Genomic DNA, 25,151 nt, shown 5'->3' with positions numbered 1-25,151 from the left:
CAGCTGCAACATATCCAGGGTGAAGCGAAATTCGCGCTCTCGGAATTCGCAGCGCGACTCCTCACACGCCAGTGATAAAAAAAGTCTCTCACAAAATTTCGTCCGGCTGTTACATCTGGCAGAAAAAGGACGTTAAAGAGTGGCAATCTGGCAACACTGTTACCACATAAAGGTTAACTACCTCTGACAGCGCATTTCGGCCGTGCTGTGCGGTTTGTGCAGTGGATAGAGTTTTGGGTCAGCATACAGGAGGTCGAGTGTGTAACCCTGGGTTGGGGCGCTTTTTTTTTTATTTGCTTATTTCATTCTGACATTTCATACTGTAACATATACCGTTTCTTATGCCACATGTATCCTAAATTTACAACATTTTGTAAAGCCGGAAACAACAGATACATCGTTACACAAATAAGAAATAGACTGTTGAAACAACTAATGGGACCATGATAACACACAGAAATAGTGACCGAGTTTGGACATTATTTGCAAAGCACATAGCTAGTCCTACTGATAACGTAAGGCTCTATCGAAATGTAATGGACCTGAAAGAGGCACTAATCTATGTGACAATTAGAGGAAGGTACAAAGAAAACAGTTTTCGCATCTAGTAGATGAAGTTTTGCGAATAAATTAGAGCCCACGACGTGCAAAGGGCTTCTTTCAAAGCTGTCCACGCTTCCATTTCTACGATTGTAGTATGTAAGTGCAAATATTTTCCAGAGAACCCGCTGCAATCGCTGTTGACGATTAAGATGCCAGATACTGTACCACCTGGACTACATTTATCAAATAAAAAACATAAGCTTGAACACAGGATCGAACCCTTGACCTCCTGCGTGCCAACCCAAAACACTATCCAGCGCTACAACTGTACAGCGCAACTGATCTGTGTTGACAGAGATAATTTACTGTACATGTGGTTACAGTGTTGCCAGACTGCCACTCTTTAAAGTCCTTTCTCTCTCGAATGTACTCGCCGGACGAAATTTTGTGACAGACATTTTTTCATCACTGGCATGTGAGGAGTCGCGCTGCGAAGCCCGAGTGCGCGAATTTCGCTTCGCCCTGTATACAACGAACTATTATGCACAAATACTAATATTCCTAAGACAATGTGGGCGTCGGTTAGAAGACCGAAATGAGGTACTGATACCATCGGAACATCAAGGCTTACTGGTGAACAAGATCCAAAAAATGGAAACATGGTGGCACAACTATAATGTAAAAAAGAAAAAAAATCCTAAGGATAAGATGCAAGCACTGGTAGCGCCAGACCCGAAAATCCCAATTCTGCAACAGTGGGTGAAAATATTCGGCAGAATTCTGCCAACCAGGTTAAAAAAAACAATGAACACAGTGACAAGGCAACAGCAAATGAGTTTGGGTGACAACATTTCAATACTAGAAAATGCATGCAATTGCAGAGACCGAAATGCAACAACGAATTTATGGAGAACGAGAAGTGCCACCGTCTCACTAATACTGTACAAGGCATTTGTTTAAGTAGAGCACCTTCTTCTTCTCCATAAAATGCAAATATGACTCTAACCGGGTTACAGAAGTAATACGCAACATCTTGTAAAACAGTGCGCCCAAAATACTAATTAATGGCCAACTAAATAAGGAAATAGAGATAGAAAACTCGATACGACGTGGCTGTCCCTTGTTAACAGTGCTACTGAACAGAACTACTGCTTGTTACCATGACCAAAAATATTGCGTTTGCATATGAATGACAAAAAATCGCATGCATGTCATAAACGATGCCGTGGACTTCATAGACACAAATGTATGGTATACACAAGAAGCCTTCCGAATAATAGTCAAGTATGAACTCGCATTGGAAGCTAAGCTCAATAGACAATATGCCATAACGTGCAGTGGCAGAGAAATGCAAATTCAGAACAAAGGAATACTAACCGAGTATACGAACTCGCAATGTTGTGGCATTGACTTCAGGCCCAACATACAGCACATCATCGACGCTAACTATGACAGTGTCCTCAGAAACATGAGAAACTTGGATGAAATCCAGAAAAAGACCTAAGTAAATACCTAAACCAAATATAAGACCAACTATATTTTACCAACCTCGCAGGAAACAGCCTTACTAGGCTATTTCATTAGCCAAGGGCATTACATTCAAAGTTAAATATGACACTGTTAGTTTCAACCAAGACAGGAGTTCTGAACCTAGCTGATATCACCAGTAAAGCAAGAGCACAAGCGGCACCTGTAACTAAGAAAACCACAACCCATCAACCACATAGCACATCTAATAAAGGAGGAAAGGAATGCCAATAGATGTGCACAACATCCCGAAAGGACATAGACGCCTCAAACCATTTTTTATCGATTACAACTACATACATGCACGAATCCCAAAGAAATCCATACTGAAGTTGAGAAAGGAAAATTAACTGAACGGCAACAAGGAAACAATGTCGAACAAAAATAAACAAATTGTGATCGGCAAACAATATAAGAGAACATACACGAGTGAGTCCTCCCATCACTAGTAAGAGACTTTTTCGTATCGCACTTTGGGCAGAAAAATATCAAACAATTTACAGGAAAATGGAATACACCTATCAGACTCTCCCAAATGCACCTTCTCTCATCTTGTAGGTAGCGAAGAGCACAGATTTATCTGCAACAACGTTAAAATCGTATGGGACTAAGTTTGGTTAACAGATCACGAAATCTGTGTTCAACAAGAAGACAAACTTATTTCTCCATAGAGGGTTCACGACTTTGCACTTTAAACTAAGATCTCCTGTCATCATCGCAGAAGAGCAAGACGCAAATGATGGTGATACTTAATGTTAATGAAATTTGTGTGTATCTACGTGTAGAAAACGGAGATCTTTCAAATTTTAAATTCTTTTTAAAATATGAACAAGATATTTTTAGTTTTATACTAAATTTCGTTGTTTTTATTATATCGTACAAAGTTATAGGAGAGATGTATACTTTAAAAAGTGCAAATGGAAGAGCTGCGTCAAATCAAAATGCTAAGGAGACATTCTTTATGTTTACGTGAACCGAAAGTAGCAAATAAACAAGTTATTATATTTTAAACACAATGAGAAAGGTTCGAGTCCCTTACAAGGAAACAAAATTAGTGCTGTAGGGGGAATTTTCTGTAGGAGTGCACGAGTAATACATTAGATTATAAATTAGATTTGATGTACTTTTCGTTCCAATAAATTCATAGTAGAAAGATACTCAAGGTTGTAGAATATGTCAGAAAACAAGAGTACATTATAACTATTTACAAAGAACTACAGACTCGCTAATGTACCTTCTAAAGATCCCAAGTTAAATGGTACTCATTGATGTGGCATAAGTACAAATATCTTAAACGCATTTTCATTTAAAAGTTAGTACAAACTTGCCACATAACATGTAAGTGTCAATACACTGCGGTGCTTATCATAATTCGTACGCTGCTGCAGCCATGCATCATCAAGCAGAACATTCGTTTCATAAAATTTATTTACAATGATGGCATTACTGGACTGAATGCATAACGAAGTCAGACAGTGAGACGTACTGCATTATTAGATATTATTAGCAATATATACACATCAGTCACTTCTGATGACAAATTCATCAGTGGAGTAGAAGAAGTTGGCCACCAACAAATCTTTCAGGTTCATGATAAACTGAACTTTATCAGTAATTAAACTTTTTATACATGCTGCCTAGTTATTGGAAATATACGTTCCTAAGTTATAGACACTCTCCTGGACCAAAGTAAATTACTTTAAATCTCTGTGAAAATTAGTCTTATTTCCAGTACTGATTTCATTAACTGAGTCGTCTTTGTGAAGTTTATTCTTATTTCTAGTACTGATTGTGTGAATGGAGTTGTTGATTTGAAATTATATATATATATAAACAGGTGATAGAAAAGTAGAAACATTCTAAGGAATACACAATATGCAACATTTATAACTGTACACAAAAATCTTCTTCGTCTTTTTGAACTTAACAGATTCTCACACACCTGGTTAATGCGCTCAGTATGGGGTGTGACTACCTCTGGCAGCGATACAGGCCTAACAACGACGGATCATGCTGTGAATGCATGTGAATGTCGCGATGAGGCAATAAGGCCCATTCTCCCTGCAGAACCGCTTGCACGTCTTGGAGAGTGGATGGTGGATGCTGACGCGATGCAATCCGTCTCCTTAATGCATCCCAGCCTGCTCTATGGGATTCAAATCGGGAGAGTGAGCGGGCCACGACATGCGTACAGTATCTTCCGTTTGCAAGGAAATATCAACCATCCGTGCTGTATGAGGTCGAGCATTTTCGTCTATCAGTACGAAGTCTTGGCCCACAGCACCTCGCAACAACAGCACATGAGGTCCCAATATGTCATCAATGCACCTGACAGCATTTAAACCTTGCCGATTCACCTGTGCAATTTCATGAAGCGGTGTTCGAGTGGTCAACACAATCCCTGCCCACACCATTAGCGGTCCCCCTCGGTATCGGTTTCTTTCCACAACGTTTGGGTTCTGAAAACGTGTTACACGTTCCCTCTGGAGGCGAATCCGTCGAGAATCACTCTCCAGACTAAATCAGAACTCGTCTGTAAAAAGAACATTGGCCCATTGTTCGATTGCCAGGAGGCATGTTGACGACTCCACTGTAGGTGTTCTCTTCTGTGAAGAGTGTCAGAGGTACACATACAGCAGGTATCCGACCATAAAGGCCACTCCGCTGAAGCCTTCTGTATACCGTTTGCCTCGATACAACAAGACCTGTGGATGCTGCGAGGTCAGATAACAGTTGTCGTGCAGTACCAAGGTGATATGGTTCTATCGTTACAGCTAAATAACGGTCCTATTTTTCTGATGTCACACGTGGTGGGCCCTGCCCTGGTCTTCGGGATACACCTTTCGGGCTTCATAAACTGCAACCACATCCGAGAATGAACAGGACGACTCAAATTAAGCCATCGAGCCACATCAGTTTGCGAGTGTCCTGCATCCGTTATTCCTATGGTCCTCCACCGCAGAGTCTGGTAGACTTCTTTTCTGTGCCGTACTGCACCTTCTGTGACTGTGTACTCAGCGAGTGTGGATATACCCGTGGAACTCTACTCCAATTTATAGGTGCCCTGACGTCATCGTTGCCGGGTCTGTCAGTAGACCAGATTGCCATCTGCCGTGCTGAATACGACCGTACGGACATCTGTTGTGAGTTTGATTGCTTATAACATGAATTAGACACGGGGTTGTGAAATAACGGTTTGTTGACTGAATTTTGGTGCAAAAGATGGCTCTGAGCACTATGGGACTTAACTTCTGCGGCCATCAGTCCCCTAGAACTTAGAACTACTTAAACCTAACTAACCTAAGAACATCACACACATTCATGCCCGAGGCAGGATTCGAACCTGCTACCGTAGCGGTCGCGTAGTTCCAGACTGTAGCACCTAGAACCACTCGGCCACCCCTGCCGGTGACTGAATTTTGGACACCAGTGTACTAACGACGAATTTCGTTAAGAACTAAATATATTGGGAAGGAGTAGTTAATACCCCTAGATACCTAAACGGGCCTCTGCAGAATGTTCTTCAGTTCACACCTCAAAAAATTCTTATCACACATTTTCATTAACTATTCTTTCTAATACTATATTTGATTGGCTATTTATTGCTGTCTTTATTTACGGAAAACTTAAAAAAACCTTCGCATCTGGTACTCTTACTGGTAGGAAGTCATTGACATAAACAAGAAAAAATAAGGGCTTTAAAGATGATAATTTTGGGATACCACATGTAATTATTTCCTTGTTGGATGATGTGTGATACATGTCTCTCTCCTACTGACACCCTTTGGCGCCTTTCAGAGACGCAGCACCGCAATATCTTAATTTACTTAAAATGGTACTGACATTTACGCAGTCAAATGCCTTTACAGATTACAAAATAGACCCATAATATTTAATTTATTGTCAAATAACATATGAACAATCTCTGTTTGCGTACATAGCCTTCTCAACATCGGAGATCTTCAAAAATCTGAACTGTTACAATGACAACATACACTGGCGGAGAAACGTTAGTACACCCTTTTGAAGGTTTCCAATACACTCAATTTTATTGTTGCAACAGTGCATATGGAGTACATCAAGTGACTGCATTTACAGATGAGTAGCAGTAGCAGTTGTACAGGTATCGACCCAGGCTGAAACACACGTACTACTTCGTGATGTTTCCTCCAGTGTGGCAATTCGGGCTCTGACTCTGGTATCCCGTCGATCGTACACATAGGGAATGCTGTCTTGGGATATGTTATGCAGAGTCTGCCCGACCTCATCACCTGATTCGGTAAGAGCTGTTGGTCGACGAATCGCAATAGAATCTTCTCGTGCTGTTGTATCCAACACGTGCCCGACTGGACACAAGTCCGGAGATCGTACTGGCCAGGGAAGTTCCTGCACGTACTGTAGAGCACGTTGACTTCCGCGGGCAGTGTGGGAATTATCCAGCTGAATTAACACATCACATACTTGTTTAAGTACGGCAAAATAACGGGTCTAACAACAATCTGCACGTACCTAGCGCTAGTTAGCGTCCCCTCCAGAAACACCAAAGATGAACGAGAGACGTAGCTTATCGCACCCCAGACCGTAAGGCCAGGGATGGGGCCGATGTGTCCTGAATGAATACGCTCTGAGGGACAGTGTTCTCCTAGTCTACGTCGTATACGCAAACGACCATCACTTACGTGCTGTCAGAATTTGCTTTGATCGGTGAAGACCCCGGCGCGCTGTTCCAAGTTACCCTCTGTCGACTCCAGGCGAGCCGTGTAATTCAGTGATGTGGTGTGAGTGGAACACAGGCTAGAGGTTTGCGAGCACGTAGTCCCTCTGCTAAAGCGCGGTTTCCAACAGTTCGTGTTGACACGTGGGCTCACAAGCCCTTTTGTTTGTGCTGTGGTAGCTGCACGATCTGCTGCTGCTGTCCTTACAATACTACTATCCTGGCGGGCATCTCTTCTGCGTTGACGTCCAGAACCTCATTTATGGGTTTGAGAATGTTCACGTGACCACAGATATCAGCATCGTAGCACAACTGACGCAGCACGTGAAATTATGGCGTCACTTCTCAGATGGAACAATCCCGTCATTCGTGAGGCCACAATTCGACCCCTTTTAAACTCATTCAGTTGGCTGTAGGACCGACAAGTGCATCTCCGTGGCATAACTGCCTTCTTGGTGCACACGTTTGCACCACATTGAGCCTTCTGGCTGTAACCATTCCCTATTAAAGAGCAGACACAGATGGTGGTTGGCAGCTATGCCACTACGCTGTCTGTTGGCGGTCGACGTTCAAATCATTATCATTATATCTTCTTCCCCACCAGGAGGCATGTGCCATCATCGGATCAAAGTCGATGTCATCTTTTCAGGTGTGCTAATTTTGTCTCCTGCAGTGTATTATTGGTTGTCAGTTGGTTAATAAGTCGGTTGTTTATTAACTTTTCTACAATTTTTGAGAATGTTTTCAAAAGTGAAATCAGACGGAAATTTGACGGTCTTTTTTCTCCATTCTTGTGCAAAAGCTTACCTTCAGCAAGTTTCAACTACCCAGGAAATGTTCCACTGATAACCGACTGGGTACACAGATAACATAACATGCTGCTAAACTCAGAGGCACACTCTTCAGTTACTTTGTTGATATCTCATCACAACAAAACAATATTTTTATTTTAAAGATTTTTATGGAAGACATTAATCCTGCTTGTAGTGGGGCTCATATTCATATTTCTGACTTTATTTATGATGACTGCTCTCAGATATTCCATGACAGCATCAGTCGAACCTAACAGCCTCATCTTTTCAATAACATTCTAAAAGTTTTGCAACATTGCACGCACACCTGTTAGCAACGTATCACTTGCCGTTAACGCTATGTTCTCTTTTTCAGCTCTGGTTCTGCCATTGTCTCCTTCATTATATCCTATATTTTCTTTATTTTGCTGTGTGAAGTCTTGGTCTTTTTCTTGCAATGCATTTGTTTTGATATCGAAGTTACTATATTTTCCAGTATGTCTTGCAATGAGCTATAGCATCACTATCAAAGCTGCAATTGACAGGCAGATACTTAATTGTATTTGCCTTACAAGGTAGGCTTCCCTTTATTCCTTGCATAATCCATCTCTCTTTGTAAATTTTGGTTTAATCTGAGCTAGTTTTGGGGTAAATGTTATCACGTAAAGTAAGGATATGATTAGCGAAAGGGTACTTTTCGTCCATGCCATAAGCTCTATGTACATCACGTCTGTCTGTGTCTGTCAGAAGTTTCCAAAAATAATCAATTTTTGGTTACTAACTGTTCTCTTGAACTCGGATATAGCAGAATTTATATTGTGTTCTTCATTTACAGTTATCGCAAGGAACTGATTGTTATTGTCGGAGAAGGATTGACTAATGCATTTGTAATAATTTTGTCCATTAGCCATATAGCTGTTTTGAACAATTAGCAAATTTAGCTGGGAAGTTTACAGTAGAAATTAAACTGAATGATAATATTATTGACTGTAATAAATTCTTAGTGAAAGAGTTGTCTAGAAAATCTACATTAAAATCAATAGCAACAATTATCTATTCATTTCTTGCTGTCAAATAGCCCAGTAGAGGTTCAAGATGATTCATGAACAGATTAAAATTACCTGCAAGTGCTCGGCGTACATTTACTATTGTGAAGGATTTAGTATCAGATTATGCTTCCGTTGCACATCCTGCTCTATGCAAAATTTATGGGTGTCCATGTTGTTAATTTTATGACGGTTCCTGACGAATGTTACAAATCTTCCTTTCTCCGTTTCTGCTCTATAAAAATAAGATACTAACATAAATCCTGTAATACTTAACCCATATGTATGAGTGAACACATGATGTTCAGAGAGGTACATTATGCAAAGTAAGTTTGATGGCTCTAATTCAACGATTCAGGTAAGAAGTTCATTAATTTTACTGCTTAGACCTCGAATATTTCGATAGCTGGCACTTCACACTGACTGAGATAAAACTGTATGTAAACAAAATTTCTGCTGACTGCTGAAAATTTTTAACCAACAGCTGTTTATGGTGATGGAATACACCAGAATTATGGTGTTTAGTTTATTTCTGAAACTAGATGTTTGTTTCAATCTTATCCTATTTTTTAAAACTTGGTTTCTTTCTGTACTTCGTATCCTAAAAAATGTGCTGCTCTGATACGTGTAACCATTGGTATTTTACCACGCATAGCATTTCCTCCTCCACCCTAAGTTTTCTGCTATTAGTCTAGCCAGTTTACAGTTCCCTTTCCTGTTGAGGTTGTAATATTTCTGGATCTGTAGCCATAATATTCAGCTACAAGAAGCTCTACTTAGAGCAGTTGAGAAGGCAGCAGTTGGAAGATGACGTAATGTGGTGTGAGGCACGGGTGACAAATGGCTTATACGGTACGAGTGACCTGATTAAGACCGCCTAAATTTTGAACTTCTCCGCGATTGTTTGTTGTGTTCGGAAGTATCGCGTCAAAATGATAAACTTCTGTTATTTACATTAGAAAAACTAAACAGTGAATTTACTTGCATTTAATATAAAAGCATCTCTCAGTAGCAGGCTTATCATTTATTTATTGTCCGTCCCTGGTAGCTGAGTGGTCAGCGCGAAGGAATGACATACCTATCGGTCCGGGTTCGATTCCCGGCTGGGTCGGAGATTTTCTCTGCTCAGGGACTGTGTACCGTGTTGTCCTTATCATCATTATTTTCATCCCCATCGATACGGAAGTCGCCGAAGTGGCGTCAACTCGAAAGCCACCAGGCACTTCCATTCCTTTATTACCAAAGTGTTAGTTACGAGCAGAATGATTAACACTTGATAAACGAAAAGGCAGACGAAGCACTTCGGAGATCTTCGGGTTTCGCCTAAATGGATTGCCGGAGAGGTGGTTCGCTCATCTCGATCTGTCGCCGTCGGTATAGTTAAGGCTTAATTAACAATATTTGGTTTGTAAAGAAGAGAACTGGATCAGCAGTGTCGGAGGACAGACATACCATATCCCACTATCGGGATCAGTTAAGACTTAATTTAGAAATCTCTGATTCGTAAATATAAGAGCTCGGTCGGTGGTCTCCGAGGACAGACTTGTCTTTCACGGTTGGTATCGGTTAAGAACTTAATTAATAGTGTCCGTTATTTTACAACTAGTTTGATAGTATCTACGCAAATCCACAATTCATTATTTCGTTTATTCTCTGTGACAATGTGAAGAATCGAAATTATTTGTGATCCATAAAGTGGACTACAACTGGCAGTTTCCCGTGTCCTGCCAATAAAAATGCCAGTGACACCACGTTTAAACAATATTTAAATCTTAATACAATACCAGCTCATCGCCAGCAGTTTATTACAGCCTTAAGGTAACAGATTCACGACGTACGAGCCTTTTTCTGGGCAGGGGAAGACTGCCAGAGAAGACTGCAGGTTGGTGAACATTATTCAGAACTTATTCACTTCACGTAAGGGAGGAAAGCGACTAGGCACCTCGCTCATATTCCTATCTTAGTACAAATGAGATCAGTGACACGTCATCTGTGGTAACACAGAGGAGGTGTGAAGGGAGAAAATCATTAGTAGTGCCCTGTTTGACACAGTCACGTCGTTTAAATATCTGGTCGTAACTTTGCGAAGCGATATGAAATGGAACGAGCATATGAGGATTGTGGTAGGGAAGGAGAATGGTCGACTTCGCCTTATTGGGAGAGCTTTAGGAAAGAGTGGTTCATACGTAAAGGAGATCGCATATAGAACGCTAGGGCGACGTATTCTTGAGCATTGCTCGCGTGTGTGGGATCCGCCCCAGGTCGGATTGAAAGAAGACATCAAAGCAGTTCAGAGGCGAGCTGCCAGATCTGTAACCAGTAGGTTTGTTCAACATGCAAGTGTTACGTATATGAGTCGGGAACACAAATGAGAGTACCTGGAGGGAAGAAGATATTCATTTCAAAGAACACTACTGAGAAAGTTTAGAGAACCGGCAGTTGAAGCTGACTGCAGAACGATCCTACTGCCTCAAATATATATTTCGCGTAGGGACTACGAAGATAAGACACGAGAAATTAGGACTCGTACGGAGGTATACAGGCATTCGTTTTTCCGTCGCCCTAACCTCAAGTGGAACGGGAAAGTATGTATATACAGGGCGCTCCATTGATCGTGACCGGGCCAAATATCTGGCGAAATAAGCGTCAAACGAAAAAGCTACAAAGAACGAAACTTGTCTAACTTGAAGGGGGAAACCAGATGGCGCTATTGTTGGCCCGTTAGATGGCGCTGCCATAGGACAAACGGATATCAACTGCAATTTTTTTTAAATGGGAACCCCCAATTTTTTTTACATATTCGTGTAGTACGTAAAGAAATATAAATATTTTAGTTGGACCACTTTTTTCGCTTTGTGTTAGATGGCGCTGTAATAGTGACAAACATACGGCTCACAATTTTAGACGAACAGTTGGTAACAGGTAGGTTTTTTAAATTAAAATTTTATTTCGATTTTTCCAATGTGATACATGTACCTTTGTGAACTTATCATTTCTGAGAACGCATGCTGTTACAGCGTGATTATCTGTAAATACCACATTAATGCAATAAATGCTCTAAATTATGTCCGTCAACCTAAATGCATTTGGCAATAAGTGTAGCGACAATCGTCACAACAGCGAGTAGTTCGCCTACCGTACTATTAGCACATGCTTTGACAATGCGCTGACGTATGTTGTCAGGCGTTGTCGGTGGATCACGATAGCAATTATCCTTCAACTTTCCCACGGAAAGAAATCCGGGGACGTCAGATCCTGTGAACGTGCGGGCCATGGTATGGTGCTTCGACGACCAATCCACCTGTCATGAAATATGCTATTCAATACCGCTTCAACTGCACGCGATCTATGTACCGGACATCTATCATGTTGGAAGTACATCACCATTCTGTCATGCAGTGAAACATCTTGTAGTAACATCTGTAGAACATTACGTAGGAAATATGCATACATTACATGATTAGGATCGCCATCGATAAAATGGGGGCCAATTATCCTTCCTCCCATAATGCCGTACCATACATTAACCAGCCAAGATCGCTGATGTTCCACTTGTCGCAGCCATCGTGGATTTTTCGTTGCCCAATATTGCATACTATGGCGGTTTACGTTACTGCTGTTTGTGAATGACGCTTCGTTGCTTAAACGAACGCGTGCAAAAAATCTGTCATCGTCCAGTAATTTCTCTTGTGCCCAGTGGCAGAACGGTACACGACGTTCAAAGCCGTCGCCTTGCAATTCCTGGCGCACAGAAATATGGCAATCGATATTGATGTAAGATTCTGAACACCGAATTTTTTTAGATTCCCGAGTCTCGCGCAATTTGTCCGCTACTGATGTGCGGATTAGACGTGACAGCAGCTAAAACACCTACTTGGGCGTCATCATTTGTTGCAGGTCGTGGATGACGTTTCACATGTGGCTGATCACTTCCTGTTTCCTTAAATAACTTAACTATCCGGCGAACGGCCCGGACACTTGGATGATATCGTCCAGGATGCCGAGCAGCATACATAGCACACACCCGTTGGGCATGTTGATCACTACAGCAATACATCAACACGATATCGACCTTTTCCGCAATTGGTAAACGGTCCATTTTAACACGTGTAATGTATCACGAAGCAAATACCGTCTGCACTGGCGGAATGTTACGTGATACCACGTACTTAGACGTTTGTGACTGTTACAGCACCATCTATCACAAAGCGAAAAAAGTAGTCCAACTAAAACATTCATATTTCTTTACGTAGTCCACGAATATGTAATAAAAAATGGGGGTTTCTATTTAAAAAATACAGTTGATATCCGTTTGACCTATGGCAGCGCCATCTAGCGGGCCAACCATAGCGCCATCTGGTTTCTCCCTTCAAGCTACACGAGTTTCTTACTTTGTAGTTTTTTCGTTTGATGCTTATTTCGTGAGATATTTGGCCCGGTCACTATCAATGGACCACACTCTAGATGTAGAACTGGAAGATTCACTAAACCGATCTTGTTGGAATACACCTCTCAATTGTGATCATCGTGGTTTACGTGAAATTAGGAACTGAAGCTGCATGTTAAGCGATTTTAGAGAAGACGAGACACTGGCTCAAGATCCAAGATTCGGATAGCAACATTGACTCAGTGGCTGTGGATCACGCAGGTCTCGGACTCACGATGATCCGCATATTCGAACTCCCATTCGAAGTTCCGACGGACGATGTCATGGTTGCACTTTTGCCCTATAGAATGATTCACAGCCACATCGCGGAGAAGTGGGCAGAATATACCACCTGCCCTTATTGAATGGAGAGTGACAGGTAAGTATTGCACTCAGTAAGCATTTTCCGTTGCACGTCTACATCGTCGGATGCTGAATGATTGTCATATATGACCGCCAGCCAAAGACTTGCTCGGACTGCGGAAAAGAGCGCCACGTTCGATCAGTGTGTCTGCAGCGATGGACTGTCCAGATTCAAGAACGGATCTGATGTCCCTAACCACCCCGATTTTTACCTCTCACGCATGTAGCGGCACTCCGAAAGGATCGCAGTCAATTGGGTGGACCCAAACGTCTACAGGATATTTTGCGACCGGTGATGCCAAGATGTAATGACGGGGGGTAGCTGACGTCTAACACAGTCCCTTTCACGTGCCCTCCCCACCCCCCTCCCCTCCCCCCGAGTCTGGAAGGGAGAGAACCGAAGACTTACTGTGGTTTGTAAGTGATGCAATGGGCTCAAACCCGTCATATGACACAGAGACGCACTCTCGGGAACAGCGGTCCCCAAAGTTGCGTAACAAGTGGCAGATGATTTCTGCCAGTATATCCACCACACGGTCACGAGAGGATGTGATCTCTCACCATCACGATGAACTTATGAGACGCCTACACGCTGGATTTTGAGGCGCATCCTTCCACCGGGCTGGCCGTAGATTCGCTCTTTTCGAACGTACAGCCGCTGATTGCCGACCAACGCGATGTGTGTTGACAGTGGCAGGCACCACATCCGTTTGGGGAGGACTCTGAAGACTGTCGCACTTACCCTGTGGCTTTGGCGAATGATGCTGTCCCCGAATATGACCGGGAACACACAGGCGAATGTTGGCTCGGTGGCACGGGAACGTTATAATGTATTATGCAGTGAAGGGGCTGCTCGGCTTGGTTGATCTGCCACTGTGGTTTCACCTCCTCCCCTCTTGCTATGGACGTGCCACTACTTGCGTGCCAGATGCAAGCCTACAAGGTAGCCTCCACCAATTTCAACATGATCAGCACATGTACCAAACTTCAACCACAGCGCGATATGCTGATGGCGGGGACGTGGATGTTGCTCTGATGCAGCAAGTTCGACTGCAGACATTCCCAGACTGCTGCGGCTCTACAGAGTACGTCAGTTCCGCTGCTACGGGAGGCAGTGGAGTGGCTGCCCTTGTGGGAGAAGTAATAGGGGTAACCAATATGACATATTTGCCATCGGCTCGGGGACTGGTGTTCGATATGCAAGGGACTAGAGTTGTTAATATCTATGCCCCTTCTGGGACAGATGAAAGGCGAGACCGGTCTCGTTTTAATGCAGAAGAATTTACCCTTCTCTTCTGAGGCCACTATAACCACATTATTATTGGCAGAGACTTAAATAGTGTGCTGTCCCAGAAAGACCAACATCCAAACTATACTCCATGCCACGAACCGCACCTCTTGTTCATACTTCGGAGGTATTACACGGTGATTGCCTTGGCTTTACTTACGTGAACACTCACTCAGGTAGCAGACTCGATCGTTTCTATGTCTCCTCTGGCCTTGAGATGACAGTTCTAGCAGCAGAGCGCTGGCCCATTACTTGCTCAGACCAAGGTGTGTACTTCTGCACGGTCAGCCTCCGGCAGCAAACGGTGTGGAGAAGTCGGTGGTTATGGAAACCGAATGTCGCACTCCCACAAGATCAGGAATGTAGCCGACTAATATCCAGCACGTGGGCCTGCTTTGCCGGCCGAAGTGGCCGTGCGGTTAAAGGCGCTGCAGCCTGGAACCGCAAGACCGCTACGGTCGCAGGTTCGAATCCTGCCTCGGGCATGGATGTTTGTGATGTCCTTAGGTTAGTTAGGTTTAACTAGTTCTAAGTTCTAGGGGACTAATGACCTCAGCAGTTGAGTCCCATAGTGCTCAGAGCCATTTTTTTGGGCCTGCTTGAATGTGTCATACCGCCTTTACGACATATGCACTTCTACGAGATCTTAAGGCACTCCCACCATCTCCCGATCGCCAGAAGGAAATATATTGGGACAACACGAAGATTCTCACCCTTACCCGCCGTAGGCTTGAACGTGTTGTGGTGTGAATGAGATGCAAGGACAGAATAGCGCTGAACTATAAACGCCTTTTACAAACTCTCTGCATCGGTGTGCGAGGCCATCCCCTCTGAGCTTTAGATATGGTACAAAGGGTGGCCTTCATTAACTCCCACATGGCGTCCTGGACACCTCATTTGGCTCATATCCTATCGATGAGTCCAGTGATAACACAGCGGATCCAGGCGGCCTTGGCTACTTTGTTAGTAATGGACATCTTTTCAAGATCCGAAATAATGCCCTCGCCCCGCCCCCCCCCCCCCCCCCTCACCGCCGTCGCAGCGGAAGACTGGGACTTATCAACGTGGGAGCAGTGCAACGGCCATTTACATCGACACCATGATCAAGATGTGAACTCATTGTCGACATAGTTTCACCGGTGCCCTCAATGATGAACTGGCGCCTCCGTCCTGCCTGCCCCCTACTGCACTCGCTCACATCGCACCTGCTCTGTCCTACATCAGAACATTTGTTTTCGATTATAGCTATGTGCACTCGAACCTCCCCCTTACAACGGCCCTACGGCGCATGACGACGAAGAATCATCAAAGGTATGTGGTTGGAAAGCGCCACCCAGGAGTGGCGTGGCCTTTGGTGTGGACAGCGATCCACCAACGATATTTTATGACAGAGATTCGCACCATCTTTTACCTCGTCGTCAACCAAAAATTTCAAACTAGACAAAGACTGTACAGGATTTCTCTAACTGGCACCTCAATGTGCATCTACTTTCCCCAATCAGAAACTCGTTAGGTTAACTGGATCAGAGGACTTTCTGTGTACCACCTTTCTCGGGATGGTCTGAAAGAGGTGCTTGAGTTTGGGTCTTCCTTACAGGATCGACACGATGAATTACAATCCATTTCCAGATATCGTCAAATCTTCGCTAATGGTTCAAATGGCTCTGAGCACTATGGGACTCAACTTCAGAGGTCATTAGTCCCCTAGAACTTAGAACTAGTTAAACCTAACTAACCTAAGGACATCACAAACATCCATGCCCGAGGCAGGATTCGAACCTGCGACCGTAGCGGTCTTGCGGTTCCAGACTGCAGCGCCTTTAACCGCACGGCCACTTCGGGCGGCAATCTTCGCTAATTATTTAAATAGTGTGTTCATGGATTCTCCCCACAGCGGGATAGTAACGGCCAAGGGAAGTTGATTCTGTTGGACATTGATCTAAATTTGGAAATGGACAATTGAACAATAATGTATTCCGTGAAGACATACCCAAGACCACACTGTGAGAATTGAGCCCCGGCAGCTTTTATTTTCTGATATTTTCAAGTGGTCGTCGTTCTAATATTGTACTATCCGAAGGGTAGTCTCAGCTTGATTATAGTTTATTTTATACTGTTTTCTAATTAAGTGCAATGCTGTCACACACAGCAAGGGCATACCACCATAGATTGGTATTAGAAGAGCCTTTGGTTCGAACCTTTTTAACACCAAATTTTGACTTACTTATTTTTTAATTTCTTTTAAATTATATGTTTTTGCAAAAAAAAAAAAAAAAAAAGGTAAGACGAAAAAAAGGATTAAGGCGACGACTCTCGTAAAGCTGTGCGCTTCAGCACAAATTTTGATTGACGTCATTCCATATTCGCAACTATGAATACATTTCGCGTATTTCATAACGGTTGTAATAGCCGCAGTGCCTGTGCCTCCGGACATGGATGCTCCTTCTTCTATACAGGAGTCACCTGCGCTTTTTTCCAGTTATTTTTGTTCTGGTCGACAGTTTCGCGGCAAATTCCAACTAGATAAAGGGACAGTGCTGTAGAGTGCTCTTTGTAAAACCGAAGTGGGACGTCCGAATGGAATTCCAATCGGGTTTTATGAATCTACGGCACTGGCCCCTTACCTAGCTTGTATTTGTCGTGGATCACACGCCCAGCACAAAATCACAAGTGACTGGGAAAAAGCGTAGCTGACTGCTGTAAATACCAAGGGCAAAAGAATGGATGTGCAAAATTTCAGAACAATTTCTCTGACATTGAACTGCAGGAGAATCTTTGAACATATTCTAATTTCGAATACAGTAAACTGTCTTGAGACTGAGAAGCTTACTTCCATGCATCAGCATGACCTTAGAAAGCATCGCTCATGCAAAATTCAGTTTGCAATTTTATCACATGATGTACTGCGAACGATGGATGAAGAGCAACAGGCACGTTCCATATTCCTAGATTTCCGGAAAGCACTTGAGATGGCGCCCCATTGGAGTCTGTTAAAGAAGGTACGGGCGCGCGGAGTAAATTCAGAGACATTACTTCTTAAGTAATAGAATTCAGTATTTCTTCCTCGACGGCGATTGTTCATCAAAGGCAACGGTATCGTCAGGAGTGCCCCAGAGGAATGTGATGGGACCGCTGTTGTTCTCTGTATACACAAAGGATTTAGCGGACAGGGTGGGCATAAATGTGCGGCCAGTTTAAATGTTACCCTACCTATCAACTCATCCCAAGTTCTGGTCAGCCTTCCGTCGCCTTACTGGAACTAAAACCTCCCCCTACTATCCTCTTCTCCATGATGATCACCCCTTCCCTGACTCCCTCAGTAAGGCCAATCACGTTGCCTCTTACCTCTCCGATGTCTTTTCCATCCCCGATGATCCCCAGTTCGATTACTCCCTCTTCCCGGATGTCCGCGATCGAACTGACACCTCTGTCCCTCCCCTCGCACCTGGTTTCCAGTACTTGGACAACATTGCACACATGGAACTCAATGCCCCTATCACTACACAGGATTTCATTGCTACACTCCGCACAAAACGCAACACCGCTCCTGGTCACGATCGTGTCACCTACCGTCACCTTCGTGAAGCTCCTGTCTCTTTCCTCTCCACTCTCGCCAGGCTCTACAATGTAGCCCTGTCCACCGGTTACTACCCCGACCTGTGGAAAACCTCCCGTATCCTAATGTTCCTTAAACCTGGCAAACCGCCGTCCGCCGTCTCCTCCTACCGTCCCATCAGCCTTACCTCGGTCTTCAGCAAGGTCCTGGAATCTATCCTCACACGATGCATCCACCAGCATCTCCACCAGCACCGCCTCCTTCCCGTTCCCCAGTGTGGCTTTCGGCCGTCCTTCTCTTCCGACGACTTTCTCCTTCACCTCACTCATCTCTTTTCCGACCAGCTTAATTCCCGTCGCTCCGCAATCTTCCTCTCCCTGGACCTCGGACGAGCTTATGACCACGTATGGCATTCCGGTCTCTTCTTCAAGCTCCAAACCTTCGCCCTTCCCATTAACTACGTCCGTCTGATCAACTCCTTTCTCTCCCGCCGCCCTTCCTATGTCACCATCTATAACACAGATTCCTACACCTTTTTCCCCTCTGCCAGTGTGCCCCAAGGCTCCGTCCTCTCCCCCCTTCTGTACCTTTTGTACACGGAGGACATGCCGCCGACGTCACCCCCTGTCCACCTTCTCCAGTTTGCCGATGACACCGCCTTCCTTGCCCTTGCCCCCACCCTGCAGCACTCCCAACACCTTCTCCAATCCCATCTTGACCAGTTCACCGCTTGGTGCAACCAGTGGTTGCTCAAGGTCAATCCCTCCAAAACCCAGGCGATCATTGTAGGCAAGACCACCCCATCCTTCCGCCTCCTTGATTTCTGTCTCACCATCTATGGCCGTCCTATCGCCCTCACTCCCACCCTTAAGTACCTTGGCGTCACTCTCGACCGTTGCCTCTCCTGGACTCCCCATCTCTGGACAATCCCAGCCAAGGCATGCTCCCGACTCCGTCTCCTCAAGCTCCTTTCCGGCCGTACGTGGGGTCTGGACCCCTCCACCATCCTCCACGCCTATAAATCCCTCATCCACCCTACCCTTTGTTACGCCCATCTGGCCTGGACCTCTGCCCCCCCCTACCTTTTATAAATCCCTCCAAATCCTTGAACGCCATGTTTTCCGCCTCGCCTATCGCATCCGTCTCCCCTCCCCCACGCAGATCCTGTATGATCTCATCCCCTTCCCCCAACTCCTCCTTTTCCTTGAAAGGATATGGATCCTGTACACCTCCCGCAAACTCGATCCTCCTCGTCCGCTTGTCTCACCCATCCTCTCCCACCCCCGACCGCTGCCACGCCTGTATTCCCACGTCCCACCTGGTCTCCATCTCTCCACCCTCCTTACCCTCTCACAAGGTGGCTTCCGCCAGCTCCCCCTCCCTGATGATGTCCTCCTACCCTCCATCTGCCCCTCCTATCAACTTTGATCCTCCCCCCCCACTTCCTGTGCCCTTTCCTTTAGGCACCCTCCCTCCCTTCCTTTTCCTTTTACCCCGTCCCCTCCCTCCACCCCTCTTCCCCCGGGCTTCCCCTCCCCCTTCCTCCCTTCCCCCTGTCTCCCCTGCCCATGGCATCTGCTCTGCCCTCTCCCTCCCTCCCCCACTCCTCCTCTCTTGGCAGGTCCCCGGACTCGTACACAGTTAGTGAACATTCGCGCGCCGAAGATCAACGCCTCGTGTTCTGTGTGTGCCGTCGTTTTGTGCTTAAGTGGTTCAGAGTTATTCGTTTTGTGCACCTGCGTTCACGTGTGACAATTTTCGTTTCTGTCTGTGTCCACGTGCCTGAACAATTTTATCTTGGACTCTACGCCCGTGAACGGCACCTTGTATTTTAAAAAGTGTTTGTCTCCGTTTATGTGTCCACCATGTTTTTTCTCTAAATGTCTTCATTTGTATATCTGTGTTTCTCTGCGGCCAAAGAGCGGCGTCGTATGCTGCTGCCGGCCTGCCTGTACTACAGGTTTCAAAATGACAATAAAGGAAAAAAAAACATAAATGTACGGTTACCTGCTCATGACGCTGAGGTGTACAGTAAGGTGCCGAAGTTGAGGTGACTGGAAGAAGTTACAAGATGTAGAGTTGAGTGGGAGCTAGCTCTGAATGTGGAAAATGTATGTTGATGCGAATGAGTAGAGAAAACAAACCTGTAGTGTTTGTATACAGAATTAGTAGTGTACAGCTTGACACAGTCACGTCGTTTAAATATCTTGGCGTAACGTTGCAAAGCGACATGATATGGAACTAGCATGTGACGACTTGCGATAGGGAAAGCGAATGGCCTACTTTGGTTTATTGGTAGATTTGAAGGAAAGGTGGTTTATTTGTGAAGGAGACTGGTAATAAAACGCTGGTGCGACCGATTTTCGAATACTGCTCGAGTGTTTGGGATCCATAGCAGGTCGGATTGAAGGAGGACATCGACGCAATTCAGAGGCGGGATGCTAGATCTGTTACTGGTATGTTTGAACAAGACGTCAGTATTGCGGAGATGCTTTGCGCACTCACATGGGAATCCCTGACGGGAAACGCCGTTCTTTTCGAAGAACACTATTGATGAAATTTAGAGAACCGACATATGAAGCTGGCTGCTGAATGATTCTACTGCGCCAATATAAAAAAGGACCACGAAGCTAAAGATACAAGAAATTAGGGCTTATACGGTGGCGTGTATATATCCGTTTTTCCCTCGCACTCTTTGGAACGAATGACTAGTAGTGGTAGAGGGTACCCTCCTATCACACCGTACAGTGTGATGTGAAGTATCTATGTAGATGTGGATGTAGAACAAAATAGGGACGACACCATTAAAATGTTGAAAGCTGAGCGGAGTGTAAAAGCGAATGACAAGGTATGGAGTACTACGTCGTAAAGCGAGATGGATTCTATTGTAGAACAGACCCACAGAAAACACCAGTGAAAGGTGTATTGGCTGGAACATGAAACTCAGACGCTTGTGTGGTTCATACATTTCACATACGCTCATTTTTGTGCCAAAACTGTGCGGACAATGTTAAGGAAAGTAGCTATTTTAATAATTCAGAAAAGAGGGTTACACAAAATTCTAAAATCATCTGATGTGTGTCAGTAAACAAAAGCTCTAAACTCCAACAGCACAGCGGAAATACATATCATGATCCCAACAAAAATACCGGAAAAGAAATGCTTTGACCTCTACGGTCCCTTCCTACCTCGCATGATGGGTACAAATATCTCTTCGTTGTGTTGTACATGTTCTCGAAACATGTAATACCGTATTCACTGAGAAAGACAATAGGTAAGTTAGTCTCAAATAAAATCAAGGACGACTAGGTAATGAAGGTAGGTAAACCAAATAGGATCATCAGTGACAATGGAGTACACTTATATCCGAGTGTCGGAAAAATACAGTATTTTGAGGGATGTTTACATAAAAACTACTACATACATATCTAAATACCATCCTCGGTCAGATATGGGTGAAAGTGTTAGGAGATAACTAAATAGTTTGATTAAAGCATACAGCTCTAGAAAACGTCACGACTGCATGAATTACGTTTAACAGTTCCTTAAAATTATTAATGAATTGCCGAATTCCACCACGGAAATACCACCAAAATAACAGTGAATAGGGGAAAAGGTACCTATGTAACTGAACAGATAGTAAGTTTCCTAGACAGAAACGATATTTCTCTTACTGATAAGATGGATTTAGCTTTAGCTAAGATCATAGAAAAAGCAGCTAAAAGAAAGAATAAATACAACAAGCAGGTTAAGAAAACGACATATCAAGTTGACGAATTGGTATTGATCACGTCAAGACATTGATCTTCCAAATTAAACTCAGGAATCAAAAAATTCTGTGAGATACACGAAGGACCACACTAATCATTAGGAGAGCCCACCCTGATGCAGAGGAGGTAGCCAACATTAGAACAGGAGCAAGCAAATCAGTCCACAACACCGTTGGCATTAAAATATGTAATGACTACTAAACCTTAGCGTGCAGTAACGTCCTTTGTACTGCTACCCAACTGGCGATTACCATTTGCTCGAGTTAACCGACATCATTCTTCATTTTCTTTTCCTACTGTTAGTTCTCCCCATTCTTTCATTCAGAACTATATCTGCTTTCTTTAAGAGTTTTCACTAAACAAGGTTAAGATGAGAAAATTTCCTTAAACAGGACACGACAGCAAGGAAATAAACTATAGCAAAAACTAATTAACCCAGTAGAATAAACAGCTGCAGAGCACGGGTGGAAAACAGTCGTTTGACGTAAAACATGTGGACAAGCCATAGTATACGATGTACAGGATACACCTTCAAGAAAACACATTATGTAGCTACAACAAGACGCCAGTATCATATTAATATACATAACAAAACACTTATCATAATGTACGTAGTGGAACAGCTTTTATACATTTACAACAACGATAAACATACCTGTACGTTCAAAAACATTGAAGGAAAAGGAAAGTAAGACGAGGGCTATCGTTTGTAACATAGATGAAACAACGCTTAAAAATAAGGTGACGGCTGCAGAAGAGGAGGAAAATGATAAACCAGGTAATAAAATATGACAATGTACAATAAAAGACATTCTGCTGGAAAAAATAATGGAAATAAGTAAATGTTATCTTTAAATTGCATCAAACTAGACATGTTGTTACTCTTTAGTATTAATTGAAACGGCGACGTAGTTTCCTTTATAATAAATTACGATACACCGGTAGGCTAGGAATAGTCCTGGCATAGAGCTTTACGGTAAATGGAAAGTTATAGTTACTAGGTGACAGAAAAGTCGGCCAATTATTTACGGAGAGAGAAGGTAGACGAGTGGAAAGTTAAATATTAGGCGATAGGAAAGTCGGATAATTATTTACGAAGGGAGAGAATGTAGAGGTATGGTTACTAGGTGACAAGAAAGTCGGCCGATCAGTTATGAAGAGAGAGGGAGGAAAAGACGAAGTGGTTTCTGTCAACTATTTTATGAAGGACGAGTGAGAAGACACATTTGCGACATGAGACACAACACTGACACGAAATATCATAAAACAAATAAACGTAGCAGAAAGGGTTTAAATAGAAAGCCACGTAACATGAAGTATAGAGAGCAATGGCGCACTGGTTTTAAGTATGAAAGGAATTTCCCATAAAGGTCCACCTAAAAATAAAGTAATTAGCCCCTACATTTTATAAAGTCAAATAATGCTCGTGTAGCAAAGTCAGTGGAAAATTCTTTAATCATTACACGCATACAGTTCCATTAGGACGGTATTTAGCAGCTACGACACTCAAATATGGAAGAAGTAACACCTCATTCTGTGAAATGAAGCACCGATTTGGTAAATGAGTGTTTATGCATTATGCTTGAAGCACGGGTCTAAAAGTTCTCTCAGTCGACCTGTGAATCGCAGTTGTAAGCCACCGTATGTAAGATTTAAAGAGCTTAGCGGGAGACGTCGGGTAGAAGCTATGTCATTAACAATGCGGGTCAGTAGTAACACATTCTGCAAGCAAGCACCGAGCTCTTAAGAATGCAATGAACGGTACCCTCGATGTTTGTAAACAGTAGATACAGCTGCGGACAAAACAAAGACAACGACAAATCACTCTAGTGGTAGAATGTAAACAGAGGAATTGTTTATGAGCAGCCAAAATCAAAACAAAACATTATGCATTATATCTTTATATTGTAAATGTGTATGAAAATGCGTTTATTTAAAATTTGTTTAAACTTAGCAGAAAACTAATTTTAGGCATTTTTATTGTTACATGAAATTATACTGGAGCTGTACGCTAGGTTGGAGATGGGAGAATGTACTAAAGGTTGTTGAACTCAACACCAGTTGGGGTAGTACGGAGCTTCACAATGCAAGACCACATCATGGACAACATAATTATCAATGTGGGTTGCTGTTGTGGCCTGCTTGCATATTTTCTGGTAAGAGGTGAATATGAAGATCTTCCATCTTCACGTATTTGTGAAATGTGTAGGTATCGTGTTTGCTTTATTTGTAGCCATGTGGACGTCTATATAATGCATTCAAATATAAATACTTCCAGAACAGCATGGTACCAACTTAAAAGTGAGGGAAAGTGTAAAATGCAGAGAATGGTATGATGAAGACATCTGATGATATGAATTTTTTATCGAATTTGAAAGCAGGCAATGTGTCAGTAGTAGTGGTATAGCAATGGACGGCATAATGGACGGCAAAGCGCCGATTTAGCTCAAACGCAGTATAAAATTTTGTAATTGAAACTTTGTTAGGAGTTAATAGAGTATTCAAGCAGAAATGATAGACTGCAAGTTAACAAAGTCAACTAACAACATAAAGGTGCAGGGTAACGGTACCTTGAAATTCTTTGCTATTACTGTCAAAAGCCCCTTGCTTCTTGACGTAGTATAGGGGAACTATGCGGGAGACCCGCAACGCCGTACTAGGCAAGGTCCTAATGGAGGTGGTTTAGCGTTGCCTTCATCCGACCTTAATGGGGATAATTGATGATGATGAAGACGCCACAACAACACCCAGTCATCTCGTGGCAGGTGAAAATTCCTAACCCCGCCGGGAATCGAGAACGCTACCACGAGACCACGAGCTGCGGAGTTACTGTTACTGGAATAATGTAATTAGTACAGAAAGTGCAACTAAGGTTATACATGAATTTATAGAGGGTAACAATTAGCCCTTTTAAATCACAAAATAATTAAGTCTATGATTATATACATTAATTAGTCACTTGTGAATGAGAAAAAACATCAAGCAGATTTAAGATTTGAGAAAAAGTAATGAATCCAAGTATACTGGAACTGTATGGCTACTGAGAGATGATAACTGAAGAACTTATAATAATGTGGGTAAAAAATTTCTTATTACCTAACTGATGGTTGTCTGCGAGAACATTTTT

At 43.4% G+C, this 25,151-nt stretch overlaps 1 protein-coding gene across 1 annotated transcript in view; it reads right to left on the bottom strand.

Annotated features, from left to right (window-relative positions):
- Positions 1 to 25,151, bottom strand: part of LOC124595665 (discoidin domain-containing receptor tyrosine kinase B-like) — a 412,183-nt gene that overhangs the window by 271,492 nt on the left and 115,540 nt on the right. The gene's annotated exons all lie outside the window — the stretch shown is intronic.

This window comes from Schistocerca americana, chromosome 1 (assembly GCF_021461395.2).
Source record: "Schistocerca americana isolate TAMUIC-IGC-003095 chromosome 1, iqSchAmer2.1, whole genome shotgun sequence".
Taxonomy (NCBI): domain Eukaryota; kingdom Metazoa; phylum Arthropoda; class Insecta; order Orthoptera; family Acrididae; genus Schistocerca; species Schistocerca americana.
Note: the sequence above shows the minus strand (reverse complement) of the source record. Positions and strands in the feature narration are given on the sequence as shown.